Source organism: Pogoniulus pusillus, chromosome 6, assembly GCF_015220805.1.
Source record: "Pogoniulus pusillus isolate bPogPus1 chromosome 6, bPogPus1.pri, whole genome shotgun sequence".
NCBI lineage: Eukaryota > Metazoa > Chordata > Aves > Piciformes > Lybiidae > Pogoniulus > Pogoniulus pusillus.
Window position 1 is genome coordinate 44,754,834 of NC_087269.1, and position 14,174 is coordinate 44,769,007.

The following is a 14,174-nucleotide window of genomic DNA, read 5'->3' on the forward strand; positions in this document are numbered from 1 at the left end:
ATGTTACCGTCTGCAGAAGCAAATACAACTGGAAAAAAAGATCAGCACCAATATTTATCGTTGAGTAGATCTTCCAAACACAGTTAAAGACTACTTGGCTGGAAAAACAAACCACATCCCTTTTGGTGTAAAAATAGAAACTGTTTTAATTCACTTACTAAAGGCTCACAGATGTGTTTTAGTCAAGTGATCCTAAAGTTGCAAATCTGCTTTACTCTGGTAAGTCCCAGTTTCTTTCCAGAGGGTAGGTCACTGCATGGAAGAGCAAAAAATAGCCAAGCAGCCTTGGGAATACATGAACAACAGTTTTCACTCAGAGTAGTATTTGCTGATGACACCAAATTGAGTGGAGTGGCTGACACACCAGAAGGCTGTGCTGCCGTTCAGTGACACTTGCACAGGCTGGAGGATTGGGCAGGAAGAAATTAAATGAAACGAGGGCAAGCGTAGAGTCTTGCACCTGGGCCGGTATCAGTATAGGTTGCTGCTGTTGGAAAGCAGCAAAAGGGAAAAGGATCTGGGGGTCCTAGTGGTTGGGAGGTTGACCATGAGCCAGCAATGTGCTCTTGTGGCCAGGAGGGCCAATGCCATTCTGGGGTGTATTAGAAGGGCTGTGGTTAGTAGGTCAAGAGAGGTTCTCCTGCCCTGGTGAGGCCACACCTGGAGTACTGTGTCCAGTTCTGGGCCCTCTAGTTCAAGAGGGACATAGAACTGCTTGAGAGAGTCCAGCACAGAGCCACAAATATGATTCGGGGAATGGAACATCTCTCTTACAAGGAGAGACTGAGGGAGCTGCAGCTCTTTAGCTTGGACAAGAGAAGAGTGAGAGGCAAACTCATCAACGTTTATAAATATGTAAAGGGTGAGTGCCAGGAGGATGGAGCCAGACTCTTCTTGGTGATGCCCAAAGACAGGACAAGGGGCAGTGGGTGGAAGCTGAGGCATAGAAGTTTCATGTAAATATGTGCAATTTTTTCACTGTGAGGGTGACAGAACAGTGGATCAGGCTGCCCAGGGGAGTTGTGGAGTCTTCCTCTCTGGAGACATCCAAACCCTGCCAGTCTACATCAAACTGATCCTAAAAACATGCGTGAATGACTAAAGCTTTATTTATGCATGTCCATAACGCCTGAAAGACTCTCACGAATGAGAGTATATTTTGGTGTAGTTCAGCTGCTTATCAATCTCCAAAACCTAGCATTTTTTTTCCCCTACAGAATTTGCAGACTAGACAGGTTTACTATTGGCTGTGGGTAATCCATGGCACAAAGAAAAATGACAGTACAAGGAAGAGAAGTGTTTCAGAGACAGATATAGAAGAATATGCATGAGAGAGTATTGTGAAACAAAGCACCTTAACTGACATCATAAGCTGTCAGTACATTTTCATGCTAACTGTGACTAACTAAAGGCACAAGCTGAGTTTGAATACACAGTATGAGATTGCAACAGAGCATCATCCAGAAACCTGCACTTAGTGAAAAGGTTGGCAAGTTGACATAAGCAACATGAGATACAGCTCTTTCCAGGAGCATGCTTCTTGCCTTTTCTATTCTTTGCAGCCATTTCAACAGATATTCTGCCAGCACAACCAATCCAGGAAGTTTGATGTACATGCCCACTGCAAATCCAGTTTAGATCGGCAGGGAAAACAGATCTTGCTGGTTTACAGCTTTTCCTAAGCGAGTGAAGTAAGCTGCATCGGCAAAAGGCTGGGTTTGCTGTAGAACTATACCTGCCCTAGCACTTCTGCTTGCACTGCGAGCTGTAAATAAGCACAGACCTTAACACAGGTTTTATGCAGGCAGCCAGGCCAACAGCATCCTGGCCTGCATCAGGAACAGTATGGCTGTCAGGAGCAGGGAAGTGATTGTGTCCCAGTATTCACCACTGGTGAGGCTGCACGCTGACTGCTGCGTTCAGTTTTGGGCTCCTCACTACAACAAGGACATTAACGTGCTGAAGCATGTCCAGAGAAAGGCAATGAAGCTGGTGAAGGGTCTGGAGAGTAAGTCTTAAGAGAAGTGGCTAAGGGAATTGGGATTGTTTAGTCTAGAGAAGAGGGGGCTGAGGGGAGGCCCCATTGCTCTCTATAATAATCTCAAAAGATGTTGCAGTGAGGTGGGTGTTGGCCTCTTCTCTCTACTATCAAGTGACAGAACAAGAGGAAATGGCATCAAGTTGTACCAGAGAAGATTTAGATTTGGTATCAAGAAATTTCTTTTCTTTTTTTCTTCTTCTGAAAGGGTGATCAGGCATTGAAATAGGTTGCCCAGGGACCTGACGGCATCATGGTCTCTGAAGATGTTTAAAGGATTTGCAGACATGGCACTTTGGGACATGGTTTAACGGCCACGCTGGTGTCAGGCTGACAGTTAGACCTTAGAGGTCTTTTCCAATCAAAACAATTCTATGATTCTGCAAGTAGAATCTCATGCCAGGTGATCTCATCCTCACCCCACACAACTTCTTAGCTTAATGCCTTTCTTCCATGTTTCATATAAACAAAAGAATCTAAGTAATACACCATCCCCCCAAAGACGCTTTCACGCGATGTAAAACTCAAGTGCAGTGGAGAGTGGTTGTATTTTCAGAGCTCAGATTACAAGAGAAGAAAAGCATTTGCAGCTGTGGGAAAGGGTGAAGGGGTTGTATAAGGTAGGCAGAAGTTTCTAGTCTGATGGCTACTTTATAGCTGCTGAAGCTTAATTTAATTTTAAACCACTAATAATACTGTAATTACCAAATAATTGTTTGTTTGGTAACCTTTTCTTTCCCTCATTCTTCTCTTTCCTCTTCTTCCTTACAGTACTGTCAAACCAAAACACAGATCTAGTCTTTCTCCTACACAGGTAGAGCCGTATTCCAGCTTTTGGGAGAGAAATTACCATCACTGGGGGAAATCTAATTATGGATTATTTTGCTGCTTGAGTCAATACTGGTGTATGTAGATAATAATACACATGCAGCATGTAACACAATCTTCAATCTCCAGTGTTATTAGAGAGAAAGAGGGGAGTTAAGGACAGGCTAGAAATATCTTTATCATCAATGAAATCTGTGGCAGAAGCTTCTGGAGAGAGCCATTTAGTTGTTTTCTTTCCTCCCCCTTTTTTTTCCTCTTAAGGTCCTTGATTCATGGCAAATTGATCTCAAAACAGATTAGGCTGTAGACTCCAGTTTCAGATGGTGATAACTGGTAAAAAATCTGTTAACTACCTAATTCTGAAGAGGACTCTGAAAATGCTGTTAAATACTGTGAGTGAAACTGTACAACAGCTTGACATGGCATAAACTAGAAGCATTGCTTTTGGTGACATCACTGATAGAAAACAGAGGGCCCCAATTAACCTTCAGTTTAAGGTAACTGTTCATAGTGGACTTACAAAAACAACAGCTGCTTTGACATGCTTTGTGAATACCAACAACTACAGAGATATTTCAGGATATAAACAACCAATGTTAAAATTGACAATGACATGACAAAGACAATGAACACAATAAAATAATAAATATTACTTTCACACTAGACAAATTTTGGTATTGCTGTTGGGCAGGCATTTGGACAGTCAGCAGATACAGAAGTAAAACCAGAGGCAGTGGAAGAATAAAGTCCTATTACATATATTAAAGACAGAGGTGAAAGTAGGCAGAATCAACCAGGTTGGAAGAGACATCCAAATCCAAGATCATCCAGTCCAACCTAGCACCCAGCCCTATCCAGTTGGAAATATGGAAGCTACTACTTAGGACTCCACTAAAGTAAGAAATGTCTAACTTCCATACAGTATTATTTTATGATCAGGCTCCCTCATTTAAGCCTGCTTTGGGTCACTCTGACACCTTTGCAATTTGTACAGCCTGGATTTGATTAAATGGCTGGAGAACAAAATGCACATTTCAGGTAAATTATCTGTCACTCAGTGTTTTGGATGACTTAGGTAAATTCTGAGGGTTCATGCAGTTAGGGCACGTGCTCTGACTACAGGAGAGATACCTATAATTGAGAAGTAGGAAGCTCAAAGTAAATATAATGGTTACAAAAAACACCACAATTAAGAATCCACATTAAGAATTAAATAACCTAAACACTGACAAATGTCTCATTTTACAGTGATCTGCATCAGCTTTGCTTGACTTGACACTAAGGACACAGCAGAGAATCAGAACTGATGATTCTGTCCACTGTGGAAAGCTGCTTGCCTGAGTGCAAAAGTGCTTTTTCCTTGCTGTTTAATAAAGGCCTATATGATCCAGGTAAATAAACAACAGTAAATACTGAAATAAGACATGGATTGCTCCACATATTTTCCAACCTTCACCATTAAAGCAGAAATAGCAAGAGCTCAGGCACCTTCTCTTAAGAGAGCATACAACCTTTAAAACATCCATTTCCCAGGAGCCAGAAAGAATCTCGTCTTTTCACCAACAGGCAGTCACTGCCTGGGACGAGTCACCTCCCTCCACTAAGCAATTAATTCTAATCTACTCTGCACTGTTCCAAAATGCTGGAGACAATTTTATTCAAAAAGAAAACTGTCAGTGACATGTCTGTCACTTGTATCCCAAGACAAGTGCAGAAAACAGTCTAATGTCTGTCTTGCTACCACAAGCTCCTAATTTTTGCATCTGCTAGCAACAGCTGATGGATCATGCACTAGGCTGTCATGAAGTAAAAATATTAGCCATCAACACACTCAAGCTCTGGGATCAGAAGGGACAGCCCACCTCGTGACACTCTCCAGGACTGCCAGATGTCTGATTTTGTCCCTACAGCTCCATTTCTTCTCGCTTAATGTGGTGGGGGGCCCCAGGGGATTTTTGACATTTGCATGCCAAACAGAAGAGAACTGCACCTGAAATTGTAGGAGAGTCAGTATTTTGGAGCATTCCAGCTCAGGATTTAGTATGGAATGTAGCAAAATTAAACAGGAGTTACTTTTCCTGGGGGATGGATATTTGTCTATTTCTAATTCCTGTTCAGAGGTCAATTTGTTCCAGCATCTATTTCAACTAATGTCACCTCAGATAACCCTTTAAAAAAAAACACATTAATTTTGCTCATGGGACTAATGCCTACACAGTTTAGTAGCAGGTACCACATTTCTCTTACCTCGCTTGACTGACTACATGAGGACAATGGAGGTGCAGTAAAAAAATCTGTGCAACAGAAGCCCTCTTGCTAATGAAATGCCTGCAGTGCATCTTCCTCTATCATGCATGTATAAGGTCATGAATAAGATACATATTCCAACAGCAGCACTTTATTTTATTCTCTTTCCTCACCCTTCATCACCTTGCTGGTGGTAAGAAGCTGAGTATGCTGGTGTAGGCTGGGACAGAGTTAATTTTCTTCCTAGTAAACAGTGTTGGTTTATACAGGGATGTTTTTATTACTGGTAAGCAGTGCTTGCACAGACTCAAGGGCTTCTCTGCACCTCACACCACCCCACCAGTCAGTAGGCTGGGAGTAGCACAAGAAGCTGAGAGACAACACAGCTGAGAAAGCTGACCCCAACTGACCAAAGGATATCCCATGCCATCTGATATCATGCTCAGCATATAAAGCTGGAAGGAATAAGGAGGAGGGGTGAAGATGTTCAGAGTGGTGGCATTTGTCTTCCCTGAAACTGTTAGTGTATCATAGAGCCCTGCTTTCCTGGAGCCTAATGAACACCTGTCTGCCAAAGGGAACAAGTGAATGAATTTCTTGTCTTGCTTTGCTTGCATGTACAATTCTTTGCTTTACCTAGTGAACTGTATTTACCTCAACCCACCAGTTTTCTCACTTTTACCCTTCCTAACTCCCCCATCCTTCTAGTGGGGAGTTAGTGAGCAGCTGTGTGGGACTTGGTTGCTGGCTGAGGTTAAACCATGAGACACTGAGTCAGCACAGCACTATTTCACAGAAACAAAGTCACATCACCCTTCATCTAAAAAAAAGAAAAACAAAGCAGTATGAACAACATTGAATAATTTGAAGCAAACAGCTCAGATGCAACAAGCTCACAAAGACAGGAAACTGCTCTGAAGTGGGATTTGGGAAACAGGCTCAGATAAAGTGACTTGCCAAACCCAGCTACAGGCTGCGCACAACAAAGTCAAATCACCTCCTCTAGCACATGTTTCAATTTCTGTTGGATATGACACACAATGTCTCTCAGTTTAGGAACACTGCAGAATGTTCGTGGTGTTTGTGACTGCCAGCCACCATGCTATAATCACAGGCAGACCACCGATGCACTACGAAATTACTTCCTGCATTTCCACAGATAACTGAAAAGTAACTAGCAAAAGGTAAATCATTTTGCATCTCAAGCAGTGTTCTCTGCTCAGGATAAAGCATAGAGGTAGTAAAAATGAGTAACTGCTCAGCGGCGCTACCCTTCCCACGCTCACTCTGCGAAGGACATTTGTTTCCAGAGGTGTCGGTTCAGTACCTCCTGTAAGCACTATGCTGACTTCAACCTCTCTCCAAAGTAAGTCTGACATTCTCTCCTGATTTGTGTCAGCTGTTGGCACACATGGCCTGATTAATGCAAGTTACAAAATAATTCTACTTAAGGGAGCAAGTTCCCATTGAACTATCTGCTAAGTTTAATCTACAAGTGCAAGAGAGAGAGAAAAAAGCCAAAAGATGACATCTGGGACAGAACTGAGGTGGAGTCACCGTCCCTGGGGCAGTTCAAGGCAAGGTTGGACGTGGCACTTGGTGCCATGGTCTAGCCTTGAGCTCTGTGGTAAAGGGTTGGAATTGATGATCTGTGAGGTCTCTTCCAACCTTGGTGATACTGTGATAAAGATACCAAGAAATCAATTTGTTTTCTCCTCCATTTCAAAAGTATTAATAGGAAATAAAAACAAAACAAGCAAGAAAAAAACATTTCAACCAGGTCAAATGAGTGTTCAAGTGGAGGTAAGAAACCACTTTAAGCTCTCACAGGATTATAAGCATCTTTGACAGGTCTGATAATTTTAAAGGCCTAATTCCATTACAGTATCTGGCAGCCTGCAAGGGCACATTTTACTAGTCACAGGCCACCAGGTCATGACAGATGCTGACAGAAAACATTAAAGGTTAAGTACACATAAGACCATAAAGCAATGTGCCAACAATGTTAACTAGCAAGTAGGGTGATGTTTGAGAGTATATAAAATAGAGCTGGGTTTTCCCATCAACTGCAGTCCCAGGGAGCCCTAGCAGAACAAGGTGTCAGGGATGGTGAGCATCAGGCATGCTCACAGGACATGAAAATCCTCTTTGCTATCCAAAATTTCCTATGTTAAAATTTATGAAGTGCAAGATCAAGTTAACTGACATTGTAAAAACTGACCTAAACCACAGATTTCACCAATCCTCTTCAGCTGGGAAACACCAGCAGCTGCTGTGCAGCCAGTAGCAGTGGCAGCATCGCAAAGGAGCAGCAAGGCAGGAAACATCCTAGCAACTAAGGTCAGGCAACCTGCAACTGCCTGTGTAGAAGGGTATATAGCATTTTGATTTTGAAAAGTAGCATTCAGATCCTCACTGTGATGAGGATTTAAGACAACAGTGAAAACAGTGTAGCAAGACACAATAACTTTGCCTTAAAATCCCTGCCAAAGTTACTCTGGAACAGTGCATAGTCACTGCAGGTGGTAAGGCACTTCAACTCTGCCTGAGAGAATTTACGCCAGGCATTTATGCAGTTACAGTACCCACAGGTAATTTTGATTGCTCATCCCTTAAAGGTGTCTTGGTACAACGACAATGGCCATAATCAGTTAACTTGTTCCATTCATTAGATATAAACCCCAGTACTTCACATTCCAAACTAGCAAAAAGGAAGTCATCACACAAATCACTGCTCATGTGTGTGAAAAGGCTTGAAATCTCCTCTGCACACTCTCCTCCACAAGGCACTACAAGGATATTCACAAATATATCTTAAACGTTTTTCTTCCCTAAAAGAGCTCCTCTGACTGACATCTATCTGGATAATAAATTGCAAATAGCATGTACAATTAAGTTAAAAGCTGTTCAATATGTAAGGGGAAGGGAGTTGACTACTGACCAAATTTGACATACAAATAGCCTGTCAATTTGTCACCAAGCCAAAACAAATAGAATGGGCTGGCTACAGGTGCAGGTAAATGCCTCAGAAATAGACATCAATAAATCATTTAGGTCTCTCTAACATTTTAGATTGCAGGCATTTAACAAGAAGGACATTTTGGCAATGCGATTATTGAGTGCTTCAAGTGAGCCATTTGAAATCAACACTGAAGGGTTAAAAAAGTTATTTTCCTGATCTCTTATAAGCTACTTTTAACAGAAATTATACACTTGATCTTCTTTTCTGTCTATGGCAAAATATGCAATCCAAATAATCACAGTAGTATCACAGTATCACCAAGGTTGGAAGAGACCTCATAGATCATCAAGTCCAACCCTTTACCACAGAGCTCAAGGCCAGACCATGGCACCAAGTGCCACGTCCAACCTTGCCTTGAACATCCCCAGGGACGGCGACTCCACCACCTCCCCGGGCAGCCCATTCCAGTGTCCAATGACTCTCTCAGGGAAGAACTTTCTCCTCACCTCAAGCCTAAACCTCCCCTGGCGTAGCTTGAGGCTGTGTCCTCTTGCTCTGATGCTGGCCACCTGAGAGAAGAGAGCAACCTCCTCCTGGCTACAACCTCCCCTTAGGTAGTTGGGGCATTACATATTAATGATCAACTAACTCTTCTGGTCTGAAACTACGAAAGTATAAATCCCCATCTGATATGTTTTTGGTAGATGTACAGACAAAGAAGTATCCTGATGAATGTCAACAAAGCCAGAAACCCTACATTCTAGTCTTACTAAAAGCATCTACATGGAAGGATGAAAACAGTGCATCATCGTGTACAAAATGTGTTCCTTACAAGTGAAATAATTCAGTCCTCATAATTCTCCATCTGAGATGCTTCTTCAAAAAGCCAGCCACTGGCTATCTCCTCTTCCTGCTCAAACACCTTCTGCTGGGCTGTTTTACTATGAAAACGATACAAGGAGCCACAAATAATAGCAACAGACAAAAGCTTAACTGCATGTGCAAAAGAAGGCCACCCTCATATTAAAACCAGAAACACAACACACAAGGACATTCTATGCTTCTATTTTCCAAAGAGCTTAGAAGTGTATTCAAAACTCATAAAGTCACTTAGGAGAAAGATTAAGATCTTTTGCTTTCTAAAGGACTAGGACCTTATAAAAGCTTACATGAACGTTTCTGGTTTTAACCTGCTTCTAATGCAACTCTGTCTAATGAAGCCTGTTTCTTGACAGCCACAAATTACTTGAGTTAGTCACTTTAAGGACCTTCCAGGTAAACTGGCCAATTAAGGAACTGTAGTATTTCCATCCTGAGGAGTAATTAGAAAACATATACAGCCTTTGGAAAGCTGACTGGAAGGGGAGAACTTATCAGTTCCTGTCTATGTTGAAGAAGATGACGTGGTTTCTGAGTTTCTTCCTGACTAACCTCCCAATTGACCTGTTCCCAGAAAAAACAGCAGGAATGCATACGGATGAAAAGGCATGTAGGGATGTGAAGGACTGGTGCTAATTTCCAAGCATACACTATTTTATTACACCTAGGGTAGGAGGAGTTTCCACACACAACCCACATGATGACCAAGCACACTGTCAAATGTGCATTATAAGAGAGAGACAACAGCCATATCCAGACAAAATCCCAGTTACGGCACTGAAGTTCACTGAAGGTATTGTCAAACACCAAACCCCACAAAGGGTGACACAATGCTATGGCACATCTGTCTGAGCAGAAAGGCTGGAGTTAAAACTTACCAGCAGTAACAAAAGGAGAATGCTGAGACACAACCAGAGTGGACCCTGTAACCAGAACCAGGGAGACCTACAAGTTGCTCAAGGCAGTCAAGTAACAGCCTGTGATCAACAGAAGCAAACACTGCTGGCAGATCAAGCAGGATCAAGACTACCTAAGTCACCATAATCAGTATGAATAAGTAAATCATGCCAAGCTTCTCTGAAAACTGAGGTGTTAGGGCGATGCTTGAAAAACTCGACTTTCTTAAACAGTAGGTAAGACAGAGAAGTAAAGGCACTGCTAACACCTTTCCTTGAAGCCTGGCTAGAACAGGGGCAAGTGCATCAATAAGTGGCAAAATAAACAGAGTATTTTTCTCTTCTCCTAATATTTTCTAACACAAAGTTGTTAACAAAAAGTTAACTATATTAAGCCATTAAACAAGAGGTCAGTAAACTGGTTAGCAGAGCAGAGCACTGAAAAAAGTCATAGGAATATCTCCTACAAGCTCTCTCTGTTACCATCTCGGGTCTGAGTAAGAAAACATACCCACGAATAAGTAAAGGAGTGATTTTTTTAATGAGTGTCTCTGGTTGCCCTAGTTCCGCTTTTCCTGAAGCTTTATGCATTTAATTTGTCACTAAGTCAGGTCAGAATTATTTTGAAAATCCAGTAAAAAACTGTTTCAATGATAAGTACATGAAAGAAGGAGCCGGTCCAGGTACTTAAGCATTAAACCTAAACAGCATTCTAACAACCTTCCATTTACCAGCAACTCTGGGGTTTTGTCTGCTTCCAGAATGTCAACGCAGACAAGAGTCCAGCTTGCCTACCTCCTAAAATTTAAGGGATTTAAAGGATATATGGGGCACTGAAGTGCTTATCAGGTGCCCAAAGAATGCAAAGTACCTAGAAGAAAACACAGTTAGAGGATTAGAAGTTGAAAACTTTCAAGTTTCTTCATCTAACTGTTAAGAGTTGTACCTCAGTTATTATAAACAATTAGGAGCCTTGAGGAGTGTGTGAACATTTTAGTGATACTAATAAAGACAACTGAGAATAAAATTAATGTGGTTTTTTGTCCTTTGTGAAACAGGGAATAATGTCATTGGTTGCACTGGATTACTGTCAGCAGAAGCTAAGAACTTGTATAAGCTAAGACTCAGGATTAGTAACACACTCCAGGGAATTCAAGACGTTTGGAGAATGATCCAGGTCAAGAACTGGAGAAATGTGGATTTATTATAGGTAGGTCTTCCACATTGCTGAAGTAATTACTGTCCCAGCACCACACATTTTATTTTCTAACTATGCCTTGTCTTAATTTTAAGGAGAAAATTCTTCAAGAAGCCTTTAGTTCAAAACAGGGAAAATAACCAATGTTCTTTCTGGGCTTCTTGTCTCTGTATTGAATCCTCAGTGGAAGAGCCTGAGTGCGCGCCAGATTGGCTGGCTGCTTTCTCACGGATGACAAATGGGTGTACACTCTTCACCACACCTTAAAAGCTTCTACAGCTTCGCTTTATTGTTCACTGGTGTACCTCTGATAATTACTGAATCATCCATTTCACTTGAAGACTAGCTCATCCTCTTACATTCTGCTTTAAGTTTTTGTTCAGTGATTTAAAGATGTTCCAATACATACTTAAATGTCCTTTTGATAAGGTATTTTAGAAGCAGGTATACCTGGTGGGATTTTTGTTCCCATCCTGCCATTAGAAAAGTCAACAAGGTAATACACAATGTTGGTTTTTTTCAGTGTGTTAACTTTTAGCTATTTTTAGAAGGATCTGTTTCTTTTGGTCACTCCAAAGAAATGATCATTAACTCCACACTACAATGAAACAGAGGCCATGCCTAGAGTTTGGGGTTTTCTGGTTTCTTCTGCAAAGGCAGTAGTACAAGGAAAATCACTGCTTAGAGGGAACTTACGAGGACAGGCAACACAGTCTTTTGTTACAGTAACATTGTTTAAACTCCCATATGCTGTACCCTGCAAGGTATCAAGAGGTAGTAAACCATTCACTCAGCCTGCACAGGTATCCACATGACCAAGCTAAGCTTCTGACACTCCAACTACCCAGCTCTATCTTGGATAGCTCTGAACTACAACACAGTAAAAGCTGAGCAGTGCTGGGAGGAAGCCACTCTTCTCAACTTTATACCCCTGCGCTCCCTAAGCAAAAAACCTTGTGGTCCCACAGCTTACACAAACAGTTTCACGCAGGTTTGTTAACAGCAGCCTTTCCTGCTTGTTCCACCCAAGACAAAACAGAAGCTTCACTTCCAGGAGCAGCTTCAGAGGAACATATTTCCTGTGGCAGTCTCTGCTCTCAAACCGAGAGCAAGAAAACCAGACAGAAGATTCACTGAGCTCTCTGGAACATCATTTAAGCAATATTCCACGTGAAACAGTTTTGGGTTTATTTGCTTTCCCCTGTTTAGCTCTTTCCCTTATTAGCTCCTTTTGCTGTTTAATGTAATGTTCTGTCTTTTCTTTTGTTGTAAAAGAATTTAAACTGTAAAATCCTTCAGAATGACAGTTTCCCATTGGCTGCACTCTAGTAAAGATTTCTTGTTGCTACTGAGCAGTAACAAGTGTCCTGGTCATGAAGCAGACTTGCATTGCCACAGCCCCAGCGACAGCTGAGGGTACCACGGGAACTTCCATGTCCTCAGCTTACCTTGTGACACAGAAAACCACTATTCTCCTGTCTGAGTTACACATCTTGTAATTTGGAGTCTTTGGGTGGGTGGGTTCAGAGACTTTCCTAATCTAATTGCTGTACTAACATTTATGGCAACAAAAGGCCCGTTCTCTAAGACCAATCTCTCTAAATTATCTCACTGCAATTAATACAGTACCTGCTACTACAGGTACTGTACACAAATTGTTTAATTGAGTCTGAACTATCCTATTATTCTCTCATTGTCACTTTGAATACTGCTTTGCTTTGTTTTGTAACCAACAACTGTCCCTCTGCGCTACGGGAACAAACTTGGGTGTTCCTGGAGCATCCAGCATAAGGGCTCCAGGAGGAAACGCTGCTTTTGCCACAAGCAGTGCCAGTAAGAGTGCCTGTCTTTCACCGAGTATAAACAGAGCAACATTTCTGCCAGGACCACTGACACACCAGCATACACCCATTTCACCTTTGCACCCATCCTACTACATACAAACTACACAAGGTTAGAAGCTCAAGACTAAGTTTCAAACCTCACAATCAATATCTTGCACGTTCAGACGACTTCTTTCCTAGTGAAATTTCACTGCATTTGCAGATGTATACACCAGGCATTTTCTGAAGGCTTCTCCAAAGAAGGATGAAATTTGGGCAGGTGGGAATCAAACTGAAGTTAAGGAATTTTTAAACGTATAATTTTAACATGAATTCAAAACCAAGCCTTTGGTTAACATTCTTCTTTTGGCTTGAACTCAACCCGAAGCACTTCTGGTTGAATTCTTTTGAATTTACATAAACCCAAAGTTTTGTTTGCAGGTTCTGTTGTACTTTAACTGCCATCTTGATTTAAGTGATGAGTAAAAAGAGGAACAAAATCCCGCTAAGCAGATCAGTGACAGCATAGAGGAAACATGCTTTTGCGCCACTGAGAAGAGCTTCTACTTCCATGCATGATCAGCTGCTGATAATTACTTTCTTTACCAGTGTAACTCTAACAAAGTTCTAATGTTAGTGAGGAAAAACATGGGAAATATTAGGTAACTTAGACAAATTTTAGTTGGATCTTAATTTTATGTACTTCCATTTCCAGGCAGTTTTGGACATGCTAATTGTTTTTCTTAGGTCAGACCAGCCCAATGACCTAGTTATCTTCACTTGATTGAGACATGGCCTACTGAAAAAACCCTGCCTCTGCAGTAACTTTTCTCTCCAGAATCTATAGGTCTACAGAACAAAAATAATCCTCTGTAGTTTTACAAGACAAGGTAAGTTGTTGTCATAAATGGGGGTTTGAACTGGCCACGTAACCCCATGAGATCTGCCCAGAGATAGCACTTACTTCATCAAAAGTTGACAGATACTACAGGATTTTCAGCTGGATTACATTATGAGCTCACCCGAACTCAGGAGAAGTAGTGAAGTCAACACTTGTTTGAACAACTTCAGTGGAGACAGGATCACTGACACTACTTTAGGCAAAGTCTATTTCACCTTAATCTATAATTTTACTGGTTAAGAGCTGCTACCTTACAGTGGCAACAAACCACACTGTCAATGTCTCTGAGTTGCCAATGCTGAAGCTGTAGAGGTTTCTTCTATTTCATTTTTACTGTAGAGCAGCATGTGCTGTTTTATTCATTTTTTATGTTATTTGCTTTAATCCAAGTAACTGAACAAC

General features: G+C 41.5%; 1 protein-coding gene across 16 annotated transcripts in view; it reads right to left on the reverse strand.

Annotated features, from left to right (window-relative positions):
- Positions 1–14,174, reverse strand: part of ZMIZ1 (zinc finger MIZ-type containing 1) — a 359,852-nt gene that overhangs the window by 85,149 nt on the left and 260,529 nt on the right. The window lies entirely within an intron of this gene.